General features: G+C 37.8%; 1 protein-coding gene across 6 annotated transcripts in view; it reads left to right on the top strand.

The window, feature by feature from the left end:
* The window catches only part of Adipor2 (adiponectin receptor 2), a 96072-nt gene that overhangs the window by 28182 nt on the left and 52035 nt on the right, over positions 1–15855 (top strand). The window contains exon 2 of one of the 6 annotated variants that reach the window (XM_040281163.2): positions 9302–9422. The exons of 3 other annotated variants lie outside the window; for them this stretch is intronic. The gene's annotated coding sequence lies outside the window, so the exon portion shown is untranslated. Of the gene's footprint in view, positions 1–1805; positions 1855–9301; positions 9423–10192; positions 10280–15855 lie in introns of those variants that run through there. 2 more of the 6 variants (XM_078015471.1, XM_078015473.1) reach the window with 2 other exon arrangements.

The following is a 15855-nucleotide window of genomic DNA, read 5'->3' as shown; positions in this document are numbered from 1 at the left end:
CTTGTGTGTGCTAAGCATGTACTTTACCACTGAGCTACATCCCCAGCCCTTACTCTTATAGTTGGATTTTGTTGAATGGATGTGTTGTAATTTACTAGTGTTCTTATTGGATATCTAGATTGTTTAAATGTGTCATTTATTGTCCTTATTCATTATAGATACAATTATTGCATGCTAATTTCCTCTTTATGGTCATTTTCTAATAGCCTAATTACTGGATCAAAATACACATTCATCTTATATTACCAGATGGCCACCCAGAAAGGTCATAGCTGTGTACACTCTTAATAGAAATGTGGGTGATATCTAGTTTTTCCATGCCATTGCTCGTTTTTTTTTTTTTTCTTCTAAAATCTGATAGGCAGTGAAAATTTGCATCATACTCTAACTGGGAAATAGGCCTTTTTCTTTTTTGTGATATTGGGGGTTGGACTCAAAGGGCATTCTCCCCCTGAGCTATATCCTTAGCCCTTTTTAAAACTTTCATTTTGAGACACATCTTGTTAAATTGCCCAGGCTGACCTCCAACTTGGATTTTCCTGCCTTAGCCTCAGTAGTGGCTGTAATTACAGGGGTGCACCGTCATACCTGGCTTCCCCCCTCCACCCCAAATATAAGGGTTTGAACTCAGGGGTGCTTTACTGCTGAGCTATACCCCCAGCCTTATTTTTTGAGATAGGATCTTTCTGAGTTGCTTGGGTCCTCACTAAGTTGTTCAGGCTGATCCTGAACTTGTGATTCTCCTACCCGAGCCTCCTGAATTTCTGGGATTTCAGGCATGCATGCGCCACCAACTGAAGGGCTTTTAGATGAAGCTACTCCACCTTTTTGTGTTCACTTGGCTCTTGAAAGCACATAACACCACCCCTGATAAAAAAGAATTTGGGTGTCTGCCTACTAGACTAAACAGTCACATGCTACTAAATGATAGAGATGTGTTCTGAGATATGTGTCTTGAGGTGATTCGTTGTCTGAACATCATAGAGTGTACTCACAAACCAAATGGTACAGGTCAGTCACTTGACATGGCCTCTTGATGTAGTTAAGTGATTCAGTAAATACAAACTATATGAGGCTGATGCTGGTGTAATATGGTATATTGTTTTACAGTAAAAATAAGTAGGAATATATTCTAAAATGAGAAAAAAGAATAGTAAATACATTAATACAAGACCTCATGAGGGGCTGGGGATGTGGCTCAAGCGGTAGCGCACTCGCCTAGCATGCGTGTGGCCCGGGTTCGATCCTCAGCAGCACCACATACCAACAAAGATGTTGTGTCCGCCGAGAACTAAGAAAAAATAAATAAATGTTAAAATTCTCTCTCTCTCTGTCCCCCCCCCTCACTCTCTCTTAAAAAAAAAAAAAAAAAAGACCTCATGAGTACTAGGTAAACATTCTACCACTGAACTACACCCCCCCCAGCCCTGTGCATTAAACTGCATGTTGTGATTCAGGGGGTTGTGAAATCATTTTAGGGATTAAAATAGAAAAGATAAATATCAGATTTATTGCAAACAATAAAGATAAATTGTGAAATTTTTATTAACAGTACCTGCATTTATCTGTGCTTATTAAGTTTGAAATCAAATTCTCTAGAGTAAATTACCTGGGAGTGCAGTTATTGATTAGGCTGAAGATTTTGGCAATTGTGGGAATTTTTATTTTATTTTTTTTTTATATTTTTGTTTCTTTCTTTTTGAGAGAGAGAGAGAGAGAGAGAGAGAGAGAGAGAGAGAGAGAGAGAGAGAGAGAGAATGTTTTAATTTTCATTTTTATTTTAGTTCTCGGTGGACACAACATCTTTGTTGGTATGTGGTGCTGAGGATCAAACCCGGGCAGCACGCATGCCAGGCGAGTGTGCTACTGCTTGAGCCACATCCCCAGCCCTGTGGGAATTTTTAACTGTGTTGGTGGGGACAAGTGCATGGAATACTTACTGCATACATGGCATACGTTACCGGCGTCTGAGTGGCAAACCACTTCACAGTACTCCATGCACTTGTCCCTGCAGTGTTGGATATTGTTAGATTGCTTTCCAAATTCATATTATTTTGCATTTAAAAAATGCAACAGTATATGAGGTTTTCCAGAACCTTGTGATTCATGGCATGGTCAAATTTTTTTTAAATGTTTAAATTAGATGAGAGTGAATTTGTTTTGCATTGTCTTAATTTTTATTTTTCTTGATTAATTATGAGATTGAGCAGTTTTCAAATGTGTGACTGTTCAGTTTTCTGTTTTTTCAAATTGGATGCTCTTTTCATAGCCAGTTGGATTGTCCTTTTAAATTGATTTTAATTTATTACATATTCTGATAATATCTGTTAATTGAATTGCAGATATCTTTTTTCTGTGGCTTATTAACTTTTTATGTGTGATTTACTGCCACAGTCTGGCTGGGCACAAAATAACTGAGCCACCACGAAGCCTTGTAGATTCAAACAGCAACTCTTTATTCCCGAACTCTCCTGGACACTCTGCCCACACTTCCCGTGAACACACTGCCTCTACCTGGCTCCGTGCACCAATTCTCTCAGAACCCTGCAAGAACTCAACAGGAACTGGGCCGTGAGGCAGCAGGATACGCCCTAATCCTGGAGCCGCCCTATTCCCAGCAGGGTCCACCCTAAACCTGGAGCCACCCTAAGCCCTGAGCAGGGTCACCTTTCAACCTAAAAATGCCATGCATCATTCCTACTTGGCTATGGCTCTCAGCAATTTACTTTCTTGAATAGAAATGATTATCAGATTTCTCACTTTTTCCTTATTGGTTTGTATCCTTTGTGTTTTATTTATTTATTTTTTGGTACCAGCATTGAACTCAGGGGTGCTTAACTACTGAGCTGCATACCCCGCCCTTTTTTATTTTTTATTTTGAGACAGTAAGTTGCTGAGACTGGCTTTGAATTTGGCAATCCTTTCTCTCTCAGCCTCCCAGGTTGCTGAGATTACAGGTGTGTTTTATGTTTTGAGATCTTTTTCGTATTCCATTGTCGCTGTTTCTGGCATATTTTTAAAAACATTTTTTATAGTTGGAGATGGACATCATACCTTTATTTCGTTTATTTATGTTATGTGGTGCTGAGAATCGAACCAGTGCTTCACACATGCAAGGCAAGTGCACTACCGCTGAGCCATGACCCCAGCCCCTTTCCTATATATATATAGATATATATCTATATATATAGATATATATCTATATATATAAATATATATATATTTAGAGAGAGAGAGAATTTTTATTTAGTTAGTTTTCAGCAGACATAACATCTTTGTTTGTCTTGTAAGGGTCCGGCGGAGCGTGGGAGAAAGAGACCACAAGAGACCAACTTTGTGCAATAAGCAGGGGAGAATTTTATTGAACCAGCATGCTGGGGCTCTGAGCCCACTCAAGAAAGGAGAGCAGCCCAGAGCTCAGAGCAGAGGTCAAGCAGAGCTTAAGTACACTTTTTGGAGAGGGCGGGGGGCTTTGCATACATCAGAACAAATCATCATGAGGCGCGGGAAAATTGAACAACAACTCTGAGACATGATTAGTACATTCATTGGTGGGAACAGTCTGGGCAGGGGTGATTGGTCACTCCTAAGCAGGGTACACATTTAAACTGATTGATTTTGTGGCCTGGATGCTTACGTGCCGAGCTACTTGGAGCCCTTAGCTATTAAACAACCTGGGAATCAATGGAAATATTTACTGGGCAGTTCCAGTATTGTCCTAACAGCTACAGAGATTACAGGTTCTGGGGGTAGCAGAGGAATTTTAACAATACCCGGTCTATTACTTTTTAGCCCAGGCCTTGCAGTTGAGAAACTTTACAATGCCCGGTCTTTTACACTTTAACTCAGGCTTTTGCAGCTTAGAATCAGCTTAGAAATTTTACCTTTACAGTATGTGGTGCTGAAGATCTAACCCAGGTCGCACACAGGCAAGTGCTACCACTTGAGCCACATCCCCATCCCCCCTTTCCCATATTTTTAAAAGAAGTTTTAGAAATTTTTTTTTATATTTAGGTCTTAAGTCTGCTTGAAAAAATTACCTTTGATATATAATGTGAAGTAGGGATCTAATCTGAATTTTTTTAAAAGAATATTTTATTAATTGTTGATGGACCTTTATTTATATGTGGTGCTGAGAATTGAACCCAGTGCCTCACACATGCTAGGCAAGTGCTCTACCACTGAGTCCCAGCCCCAGCCCCTCTAATCTGATTTTTTTGTGCATATCCAATTAGCCACAACATGTTAACAGAGTGTTTTAAATATTTGAATTGTAATTCTTTTAAGTAGGACATGGTTTTTGTTCAGTACAATTAATAGCTTTTTTTGTTTTTTTACCAGGCTGCTTCTTGTGTTCAAGTTTGTGACCTTTGGGTTAGAAAATGTGATTGGTAGATTATTTAATCCAGAAATAGAACCTAGAGGAATAAATAAATATAGAGCATGTTTTGTATATCTCCTCCAAATGTCTTTTCTCTTAACTACTTTTTTTTTTTTAAAGAGAGAGTGAGAGGAGAGAGAGAGAGAGAATTTTTAATATTTATTAATTTTTTTAGTTCTCGACGGACACAACATCTTTGTTGGTATGTGGTGCTGAGGATCGAATCCGGGCTGCACGCATGCCAAGCGGGCGTGCTATCGCTTGAGCCACATCCCCAGCCCCTCTTAACTACTTTTTTAAAAAAAGAAATTGGTTTGCTAATAGTTTTGATGAGGAAACAAGATTGCTTGGTCATTGGTATTACTAATTACTATTCATAGACCTTGGGAACTGGGTAAGCAGTTGGTCAGTTTATATCATGATCTAAAATTTGCATATATTTAGTCACTCAGTGCTGTTATCACATGTATATTATGAAGTTTGTGGCTTTAAATTTTTATTTTAGGTTAATTATTTGAGTTATTTTTCTGAGGTATCTGATAGGAAGCACTATAAATCAGTTTGGGGCTGGAGGTATAGCTTAGTGGTAAAGCGTTTGTCTAGCATATGCAAGGTTCCCAGTACCATGCAAACACACAAAAATAACGTAAATAACTCAGTTTCAGAATGAACTTTTTTTTATATATATTTTTAAACTATTCTTTAGTTGTAGACAGACACAATAACTTTATTTTACTTATTTATTTTTTATGCGGTGCTGAGAATTGAACCCAGTGCCTCACACATGTCAGGTAAATGCTCTACCAACTGAGCTATAACCCCAGCCCATGAAAACTTGAAAAAAACAGTTTTTTTTTCCTTGATGTAGATGGACAGCATGCCTTTATTTTATTTATTTTTGTATGTGGTGCTAAGGATCAAACCTAGTGCCTCATACATGCTAGGCAAGTGCTCTACTGAGCCACAGCCACAGCCTTTTTTTTTTTTATTTTTTTTTTAACAATTTTAATCTGAGAAGAGTTGCTGAGGCCTGAAGATAACTAGTTATATATCCTGGGTTTTTCTTTTTTTCAGAAGGTCTTGTGATTTAGTGGAATTGAAGCATATTGAAAAAGGTTATAGATACAAGTTTTATTTTTAGATCTGTCTTGTAATAATAGAGTGTCAGTGGTAACTAACTGCTTACTTGCATTCTCCATCTACAGCATTTTGAAAACATGAAATGATTTGCATTCTTGAGGATACTATGAGAAATGAAATAGGGCCTTGAATGATTGTGTTTTTTTTTAATATTTATTTTTTAGTTGTAGATGGACACAGTACCTTTATTTTATTTATTTATTTTTTTATGTGGTGCTGAGGATCGAACCCAGGGCCTCTCATGTGCTAGACGAACATTCTACCGCTGAGCCATTACCCCAGTCTAGTTTACTAATGGGAGAAATGTAGAGGTTTGATTTTTTGCCCCAAAGGACCAAGTATTTTTTTTTTTTTTTAGAGAATTTTTAATATTTATTTTTTAGTTCTCGGCGGACACAACATCTTTGTTTGTATGTGGTGCTGAGGATCGAACCGAACCCAGGCCGCACGCATGCCAGGCGAGCGCGCTACTGCTTGAGCCACATCCCCAGCCCGGACCAAGTATTTGACTTGCGCAGATTTTGTTTCTGAAATAGTTGAACAGTGGGTTATATGGTATTATAGTACAGATGATTTATGGAAGTAAATCTTTGTATATTTTACATGTTTTGGTTCAAAGTAAATAAGTGGTAACATTTATTTTTGGTTTTTCAGGACAGTGTTCCTTTATGTGTATTTGCATGTTGTATGCTAATTTTGTTTCAGAAGCACTAAACATCTTGTGACATGGGAATGACCTTGTAATATGGCTCTAAAGAGACTTTGCTCCTTTAAAAAACGTAGCTTTTTTTTTTTTTTGCAGTCCTGACCATAACTATTGACTATTATGCACTCTGCCTTTAATGAAGGCACCACTGTAAGATGGTGTAAAAGCATGACTTTGGAGTTACAGGGACAGGATACCTTTATTTTGCTTATTTAGTTTTTTTTTCCTTTATGTGGTGCTGGGGATCGAACCCAGTTCCTCACACACGTATTAGGCAAGTGTTCTTCTACCACTGAGCCACAGCTCCAGCCCACATATACAAATTTTAATTCAGGTTCTTTCACTTAAGTATGTGTTTTTGATGAATTGCTTGATTTCCATATGTCTCTGTTTCCCCATCTCTAAAATGGTATCCTGCTGGGTGCACAAGTTCAAAGCCAACCTCAGCAAAAGCTAGACACCAAGCAACTCAGTGAGACCTTGTCTCTAAATAAAGTTAGAAATAGGGCTGGGGATGCAACTCAGTGGTTGAGTGCCTCTGAGTTCAATCCCTGGTACAAAAAAAAAAGCTATCCCATTTCATAAGTATTGCTGGAGGAATTAAATGTGATGGAGCTTGGACAACGAAGGGTCAGTTACTTGGCTTAGTTCAGAATTGGCTTCAGGAAGTGTTAAGTAGCATTTTACCTTCTTCCTCAGAGATAACATCATGATCTAGGAAGAATGGAAAACTTATCTTTATGGGAAACTGTTGTATAATGGAGAGGATTTACGCTGGGTCACTTCTTACTTTTTAAATTTTGTATCTTGTGTAACCTTGAGGAAATTATCTGTAAAGTTTCTCCCTCACTTTCTCATTTGTAAATAGAGATAATATTACCTATGTAATAGGTAGGGTTTTAAGAATGAAACAATATAGGGCTGGGGTTGTGGCTCAGTGGTAGAACACTTGCCTAGCATGTGTGAGGCACTGGGTTTGATTCTTAGCACTGCATACAAATAAATAAAATAAAAGTCCATTGACAATTAAAAAAAAAAGAATGAAACAATATATAAAACCTAACTTTATTTGGCACATGATGCCCTATAAGTTTTCATAGTAATAGGCAATAATGTTATGCTTCTGAAGTAGGTCACCAGAAGGGCTTTTGTTTGGAGAAACCAGAATTGTTATTTATTTAGTTCATGTTTATAAGATAAAAATTAGGGAGCAATCCTTAATTGAAAGAATACTGTTAGGAGGCTATGATGGTCCAAAATACAGATGTTATAGTTGTTCAGTTCATATCAATTTCTAGTTTCCTCAAATTTTCTGTAATCTAGAATTATACTTTACCTTTAAAATTTGGATTTAAAATTAGCTTTATTAAAGTATAATTTAACATAATAACATTCTCATTTAATATATAGTTAGATGGATTTTGATAATGTATACATTTCAAATAACTTCCACCTCAGTCAAGCTACAAAATTTCCATTGTCTTGGGCCGAGGTTGTGGCTTAGTGGTGGAGTGCTTACCTAGCATGCTCGAGTGAGGCACTGGGTTCGATACTCGGCATCACATAAAAATAAAATACAGGTATTGTGTTCACCTACAACAAAATATATATTTAAGAGAAAATTTCCAGCATCTCTAAAAGCTCCTTTCTGTCCTTTGCACTCATTCCATTCCTCCTCCCCTCATGTCTGGCTCAATGAAACCATTGCTCAGCACAGAGTAGTTTTTCTCTTTGAATTTCTTATAAATAAAATCATGTCCTGATTTTATTTATAAGAATCTTTAATGTCTGGCTGTTACTCAGCACCATGTTTTTAAGATTCATCAGTATTACTTAAATGCACCAGTTTAATTTTCAGTTGCTGAGTAGTGTTCACTATGGTATATCTATACCATAGTTTGTATTTACCTGATGTTTAGATTTCCTGGTGCTTTAGCTATTATAATTAAAGCTGCTGTCAGCTTTCATGTACAAATCTTTCTGTGGATTTTGGTTTTTAATTCTCCTGGTTAAATACTGAGGAGTAGGATAACTGAGTTATGTCGTATGTTTTTCAGTTTCTTAAAAAATTAAATAGTTTTTCAAAATGGTTGTACTCTCTTATCTTCCCATCATAAAAGTACTAGTTTTCATTTAGTGTTTGGTGTTGCATTTTTTTTTTTTAGTTATTTTTTTCAGAGTGAAGTGCTATCTCGTTGTGGTTTTAATTTGCAATTTTCTGTTGGCTAATGATGTTTAACATCTGTGTGCTTACTGCACATTTGTATACCTCCCCTTTTTTGTGGGGGGGTACTAGGGATTGAACTTGGGGGCACTCAACCACTGAGCCACATCTCCAGACCTATTTTGTATTTTATTTAGAGACAGGGTCTCACTGAGTTGCTTAGCACCTCACTGTTGCTGAGGCTGGCTTTGAACTCTCAATCCTCCTGCCTCAGCCTCCCTGGTCGCTGAGATTATAGGTGTTGTACCATTGCACCTGGCTTTGTATACTCTTTTATTAGGTGAAGTCTGTCCAGTTTTCAAATCCATTTTAAAAATTAAGTTGTTTTCTTATTATTGAATTGCAAAACTTCATAAATTCAGAATACTTTGTCAGACATGAATTTTGAATGTATTCTTTTATGGGTTATCTTGCCTTTTAGGTGGTTTGTCTCTTTAGTGATTTGCCTTTCACCACATTTCTTAATTTTATTAAGGCCAATTTATGTTTTTTCCTGTGTTTTGTGTCTACAAGTGAGACCTAGATTTGAGTAATATCTTTACATTTGCTTGAGTGCAGGTCTTGAGTGTATATGAAAGTTTAAGGTATTTATTCGCCTCATACAATCCTATACTATATTGAGGGTAGATGGTGTTTTTTTCCTCAGTATACATAAGAAAATTTAGAAAGTCAAATGACAGTCCAAGGTCATTAGAACTTACAGTCAATAGAACCTGTACTTTTACTCAGTTTGGTACCAGATAGTATCTTTCACTATAGCAAAATGCCCCTTAGATCTTTTATGACCTTGAAAAAGACAAGTTCCATTTACTTCAGAGCTTTTTACTTTCTCTTTTATTTTTTGAGACAGATCTTGCTGTGTGCCCCGGCTGGCCTCAAACTCTCGATCCTCCTGCCTCAGCCTCCTAACTCAACCTTCTGAATAGCCGGAATTACAGGTGTACATCACCATGCTTTTGAAAGGATTAAAAGTGAGAGATGTAAAAAAAATTTTTGTAAGCTGTAAATTGTCACAGAGATATAGAAATTTCTTACTTTAAAATGCTATAATTTTAGGCATTTTAGGACAGAGTAGGCAATAGCCTTTAAGTTCATTTTTGAGTCTTAGTCTTTATCAGTAGTGCTTTGAAAATGTAAGGAGATTGTTAAAACCTAGAACTTGTCAAAGATATTTATAGCTTGTGATTTGAACCTAGACCTCGTTTAACAACATCCTTACTATGGTTTGATGATATTGTCCTCTGTGCATGTTCTGCAAGGTCTCATAATTCTCCCCAAAGGAGCTTTTTCCTGAAAGAATTCTTTCTAAAGCATGGAGATTTACCAGCTCGTTTTCTCTTCTCCCTTTTAATATTCATTCATTAATTTGACAGATATTGATTGAACATTTCTTATGTTATTAGATATTAGCTATCATGACATGTTTGAGTATGTCATTGTTCTGCCAGAAAAAAGGCCTCGTTTTGGTGTTTTACTTGGAATTGGGAAACTTTGTCATGGAGTTTAGCTATAGCTAAAAATTCAGGTGGAAAGCATCATTAGCATTTAAAGTCTTATCAATTATTTTGTGAATCTTCTCCATTGAAAAGTGACAGATGGTACCAGCTTTGCCTGGAGCAGGACTTACTGCTTTCCTTTTGTGGCCTCAGAAACTAGTAAGCCAATCAGTAAAGGTCATTCTGAAGCTGTGTGTGGTAGTGTTTACCTGTAATCTCAGCTACTTGGGAGGCTAAGGCAGGAAGATGGCCACAAAAAAGACATCTAGAGTTTTTGTGGGAATTTTAGGGGAGAAAAGTATGCAAACGGTACAGAAGAGAGCTGGGCATTTGTAAGTAGTCTCTTTTTAAAAACTTCAGACTTAGTATTTTACTTTACTTAAAGATGCAAATATCAGTATATTAAATACACTTAATAACTTAGGTTCTTTTTTTTGGTTCTTATCAATGTTTATGAATGATGTTTAATTTTATATCTTAACATAAATGAAAAAATTTGACTTACATGTTTTCATCTTTACAAGTACATTTCAGCTAATTAGAAGCTTGAAAAAGAAATATTATTTCTTTTTATTTTGAATAAATCTGTTTTATTTTGAATAAAATTTAGTACTATGAATTATAAACCTTGACCTGATCATCAGAATCACCTAGACAATTTAAAAAAACAGATTCCCATTTTCCATTCATCCCTAAAAGAATAAACAAAACCAAAAATCTTAAGTGGATCAGACTTTGGAGGATGAGATTTGGGAATTTGTATTTTTTTTTTAAAAGATCCTTGGATAATTGTCGATTGTCGAAGCCTCCCGAGTTGCTGGGATTACAGGCATGTGCCACCACATCTGGCATCACTTTCAGTTCTAAATTTGGATTACTTAATGGTGGAGGATAGGCTGCAAAATATGTATTGTGGTTTTGTTGGCCTATCATAACTAAGATGAAAGCAGCTGATTTCAAAGTGACTTAAAAGGTGTATCCTGGAATCCTTACCTATCATTCTGTAATAAGTATATGTTTAAGATTTCTAGTATCAAGTAGATGCTTTGATTTGATTGGGAACCCAAATGGTATAAATTGTTGAGCATGGAAATATCAGTATGTTGTATCTCTCATTACCTCTCCATTCAGACTTCAGTGAATTAAAATATAGTGGAGACAAATCTGAATCTACTAATTAATGGAATGAGATTATTTTTTTAGCATGGAATTATTTACTTGAGCAATAGGAAGAGTAATTATGTTAGTCAGTTTTTTTATCATAGTGACCAAAATACCTTAGGAGGATAAGTTTGTTTTGGACTCAACCGTTTCAGAGGTTCAGTTGATGGTTGGCGCTCCACTGTACTGGGCCTGAGGGGAGGCAGAACACCACAGCAGAAGGGCATTCTAGAGGAAAGGTGCTTAGCTCATGGCAGGCAGGAAGTGCAGAGAGAGTGAAGAGCCTGGGAGAAGATATGATCCCCAAGGGCACGCCCTCAATAATTTACTTCCTCCAGCTCTACCCCACTTATAGTTACCACCCTGTAGTCCATTCAGATTTTTAATTCATTGGGTTAATCTATTGATGAAGTCGCTGCTCTAATCCAATCTTTTCATTCTGAACATGGTTGCATGTCTAACAAATGTTCTTTGGGGGACTTATTTATTTATTTGGAAATACTGGGAATTAATGGAACCCAAAGGTGCTTTACTACTGAGCTACACCCACAGACCTTTTTAATTTTATTTTGAGACAGGGTCTTGCTAAATTGCCTAGGCTGGCCTCAAACTTGGGTTCCTTCTGCCTCAATTTCCTGAATTGCTGGGGTAACAGGTGTGAATCATCCCACCTATGTGGGGGACATATTTAGATTCAAACTGTAGCAGATAGGAAAGGTATCATATTCTATTGAAAGACACCCTCCCCTTTTTTTTTTGATGGTGCTGAGGATTGAACCCATGGCCTTGTACATGCTAGATAAGCACTCTACCAACTGAACTATATCCCCAGCCCCACACAGATCATTCCTTTTTTTTTTTTTTTTAAATTAAGGCATTTTTCTTTTTTCTTTTTTTTAAAGAAAGAAGAGAGAGAATTTTAATATTTATTTTTTAGGTTTTTTTTTTCGGCGGACACAACATCTTTGTATGTGGTGCTGAGGATCGAACCTGGGCCGCACGCATGCCAGGCAAGCGTGCTACCGCTTGAGCCACATCCCCAGCCCCAGATCATTCCTTTTTTAACAACTGAATAATATTCCATTTTATGTTTATACTACATTTTGTTAGTTTATTCATTCACTTATGTACAGTTATTTCTACCTTTTGGCTATTGTGAATAATGAGGCTATGAACATTGCCTTACAAGTATCTGTTTTAGTCCTTGCTTTTAGTTTTTTGAATATATATCTAGGAGTGGAATTACTGAGTCATATGGTAGTTCTGTTTAACTTTAAAAAAATTTTTTAAAGATGTTGATGGACTTTTATTTTATTCATTTATTTCTTTGTGGTGCTGGGAATTGAACCCAGTGCCTCATATATGCTAGGCAAGCTGCTGCTGAGCCACAACCCCAGCTCCTGTGTGTTTAATTTTTTTTTTTTTTTTTTTTTTTGAGGCAGGGGAATACTGAGGATTGAATTCTGGGGCACTTGGCCACTGAGCCATATCCCCAGCCCTATTTTGTGTTTTATTTCAAGACAGGGTCTCACTGAGTTGCTTAGTGCCTCACTGTTGCTGGGGCTGCCTTTGAACTTGTGATCCTCCTCCTGACTCAAGTCTCCTGAGTCACTGGGATTATAGGTGTACATCACCATGCCCAGCTATGTTTAACTTTTTGAGAAATCTATTACTGTACTTTTTATCATCATTTGGTGAAATGAAGTTTTGTGCAAATTGGTTTTGGTATCCAGTTGCCCTTAGCATTTATGTTATGTTTGTTTTACTCGTAAATTATGTGCATGATTTTCTACTTCTTGCATTGAAATTTCTAGAATGGAGTATTTTATGTAATACTGTGGACTGGTCATTCCTGCCCCCCGCCTTTTTTTAATATGTATTTTTTAGTTGTAGTTGGACACAATACCTTTATTTTTATGTGGTGCTAAGAATTGAAGCCAGAGCCTCAACACATACATGCTAGACGAGTGCTCTACCACAACCCCAGCCCTCTTTTTTTTTAATAAAACCTTAAATTTGAGATAATTGTTGATTCATGCAGATTAATAAATAATACAGAGATACCCCATTTCCTTTGGCACATTTTCCTAATGGTAAAATTTGGGAAAATGTAGTTAATATTACTACTGTGATATTGATGTTGATGCAGTCAAGATAAGACTATTTCTATCACTCTAAGGATCCCTCATGACAGTTAACACCCAGTTCCCTGACGCATCTATCCCATCTGTACCTCCTTAAACTACCCTTTCTATAATTCTGTGATTTCTAGAATACCATATAATCCATAGTGTATTTGGCAGCTTTTCATTGCTGTGACAAAATAACTGAGGAAAAATACTTGAGAAAAACATTCTTTTTCAGCTTGCTCCATTATTTCTGGACCAGGGGTGAGACAGAAAGTACATCATGATAGAAGGGTGTAGTAGAGCATGGTTGCTCACCTCATGGAGGTTGTGAAGGAGAGAGAAAAATAAGCGTGCACATGCATGTGGTACACATCAGCATACGGGAACAAAATATACCCTTTGAAGGCACACTCCAGTGACCCACCTCATCCAACTAGCTCCATCTTCTGAGGTTTCCACCTCTAAATACTACCACCAACTGAGAACCAAGTATTTTACACATAAGCCTTTAGGGGATATTCCAGATCTAAACTAGAACGTTCTGCCCCAGCTCCCAAAGAACAATACTCATCTCACAATGCAAAAAAACATTCAATCCATTTCCAAGAATCATCATAGCCTTAAGAATTCCAGCTTTACTCAAGAGTCCGAGTCCAAAGTCTTCTTTAAGATTCAAGACAAACATTTAGCTGTGAGCCCCTATAAAATAAAAAACCAGAATATATACTTTCAACACACAGTGGTGGAACAGTCCCAGGGTAAACAGTCCCATTCCAAAGTGGAGCAGTGGGAGGCACAGAAAGGAAAAATAAGACCTAAGCAGGACTGAAACCTAGCAGTGCAAATAACATTTTTAGCCCTGAGTCCAACATGTGAAGCACCTGGTGGGATATGGACCCCAAAGGGGTTAGGCAGCCCAGCCCCTGTGGTCTTGCCAGCTGCAGTCCACATGGCCACTCTCTTGGCCTAGCTGTGCTCACTGTCTGTAGCTTTCCTTGGCAGAATTCCACATTCCTGGCATTTCTGTGTTCTTGGGGTCTCCACTAAAGCTTCAGCTTTACTCTCACAGCTTCATGCATAGCCCTCTCGGGGGCTGCCTGTAGGAATTCTGAACCTAACCACGTACTACTGAATGGACTCTCAGGCTTTTCTTTAGAATCTGGGTGGAAACCTTGGGGAACCTCTAGCACTTTTTTTTTTTTTTTGGTGGGAGGGGGTACCAGGGATTAAACTCAGGAGCACTCCGCTACTGAGACACATCCCCAGTCCTATTTTGTATTTTATTTAGAGAAAGAGGCGCACTAAGTTGCTTAGCGGCTTGCCATTGCTGAAGCTGGCTTTGAACTCATGATCTTCCTGTCTCAGCCTTCCTTCCAAACCACTGGGATCACAGGCATGTGCCACTACACCTGGCACCTCTAGCATTTTTTTCTTTTTTTAAAGAAAGAGTGTGTGTGTGTGTGTGTGTGTGTGTGTGTGTGTGTGTGTGAGAGAGAGAGAGAGAGAGAGAGAGAGAGAGAGAGAGAGAGAGAGAGAGAATTTTTTAATATTTATTTTCTAGTTTTCGGCGGACACAATACATTTGTTTGTATGTGGTGCTGAGGATCGAACCCGGGCCGCACGTATGCCAGGCGAGCGCACTACCCCTTGAGCCACATCCCCAGCCCTCTAGCATTCTTTATACCTTCAAAACCAACATAAATGGATGATGCTAATGTCTGCTGCTTGTGGGAGCAATATCTGGGGATGCTTGCATCATGGGTTGAATGACTTCTGAGTGCCTGAGTGGCAGAATATGATAAAATGATTCCTAGGGAAGTAATTTCCTAGTCAGCTCAGTAGGAGCAGGGCACCCTGGTTCTCTCTTCTCAAAACAAAGCCTTTTCAAAGGAGTTTGTCCTTAAGCTTGCTATGGATGGGGGTTTGGCTAATTTCTGACATGCCTTCAAAACGTCTTTCCTATTGTCCCTATGCAAAGTACTTAACTTTTAAAAGTGTCACTCTTCAGTAAGCATATCTTCCTTAGTCCCAGTTTTTACACATGCTTCTTTCCCGGCCAAACTGCAGGTTTTTCCCATCTTTCTGCTCTGCTCTTTTCTCTCATTTCTCACAGTAAACCTGGTTTAAAGCAGCCAGCAATACTCATGCCACATGAATGCTCTTCTGTCTTGAAATTTCCTCCACCAGATAAAGTAGTATATTATTTTTTTACTCAACCTCATACAGAATCTTAAGGCATGGCCCAGTGTAACTGAGTTTTTTGCCAGAATATAACATGAATGGCTTCTCTTTAATCCAATTCCCAATGGATTCTTCATTCCCACCTGAAACCTCGAGCACAGTTTTCATTCCTGTCAGGATCCTGGTCTACTAAGCTCCCAACATTATTGTCCATTAAATTCTGCTTAAAACATTCTAGGACTTCTCTACCCTCTGTCTCCAAATCTTTCTAAGCTCCTCCTTAAGACCACTCTCAACCTTCTGACCTATGTGGTCCCTAGTATCCCCCCTAAATTAGGGACTCCAAACTACTCCTTTCCTTTGTGGGAGACATTTGTGCAAGACACACATACACACATTATTACCATATTCAAAATTAAAAAAAATTAAAGATAATA

Source organism: Ictidomys tridecemlineatus, chromosome 6 (genome assembly GCF_052094955.1).
Source record: "Ictidomys tridecemlineatus isolate mIctTri1 chromosome 6, mIctTri1.hap1, whole genome shotgun sequence".
Taxonomy (NCBI): Eukaryota; Metazoa; Chordata; class Mammalia; order Rodentia; family Sciuridae; genus Ictidomys; species Ictidomys tridecemlineatus.
Note: the sequence above shows the minus strand (reverse complement) of the source record. Positions and strands in the feature narration are given on the sequence as shown.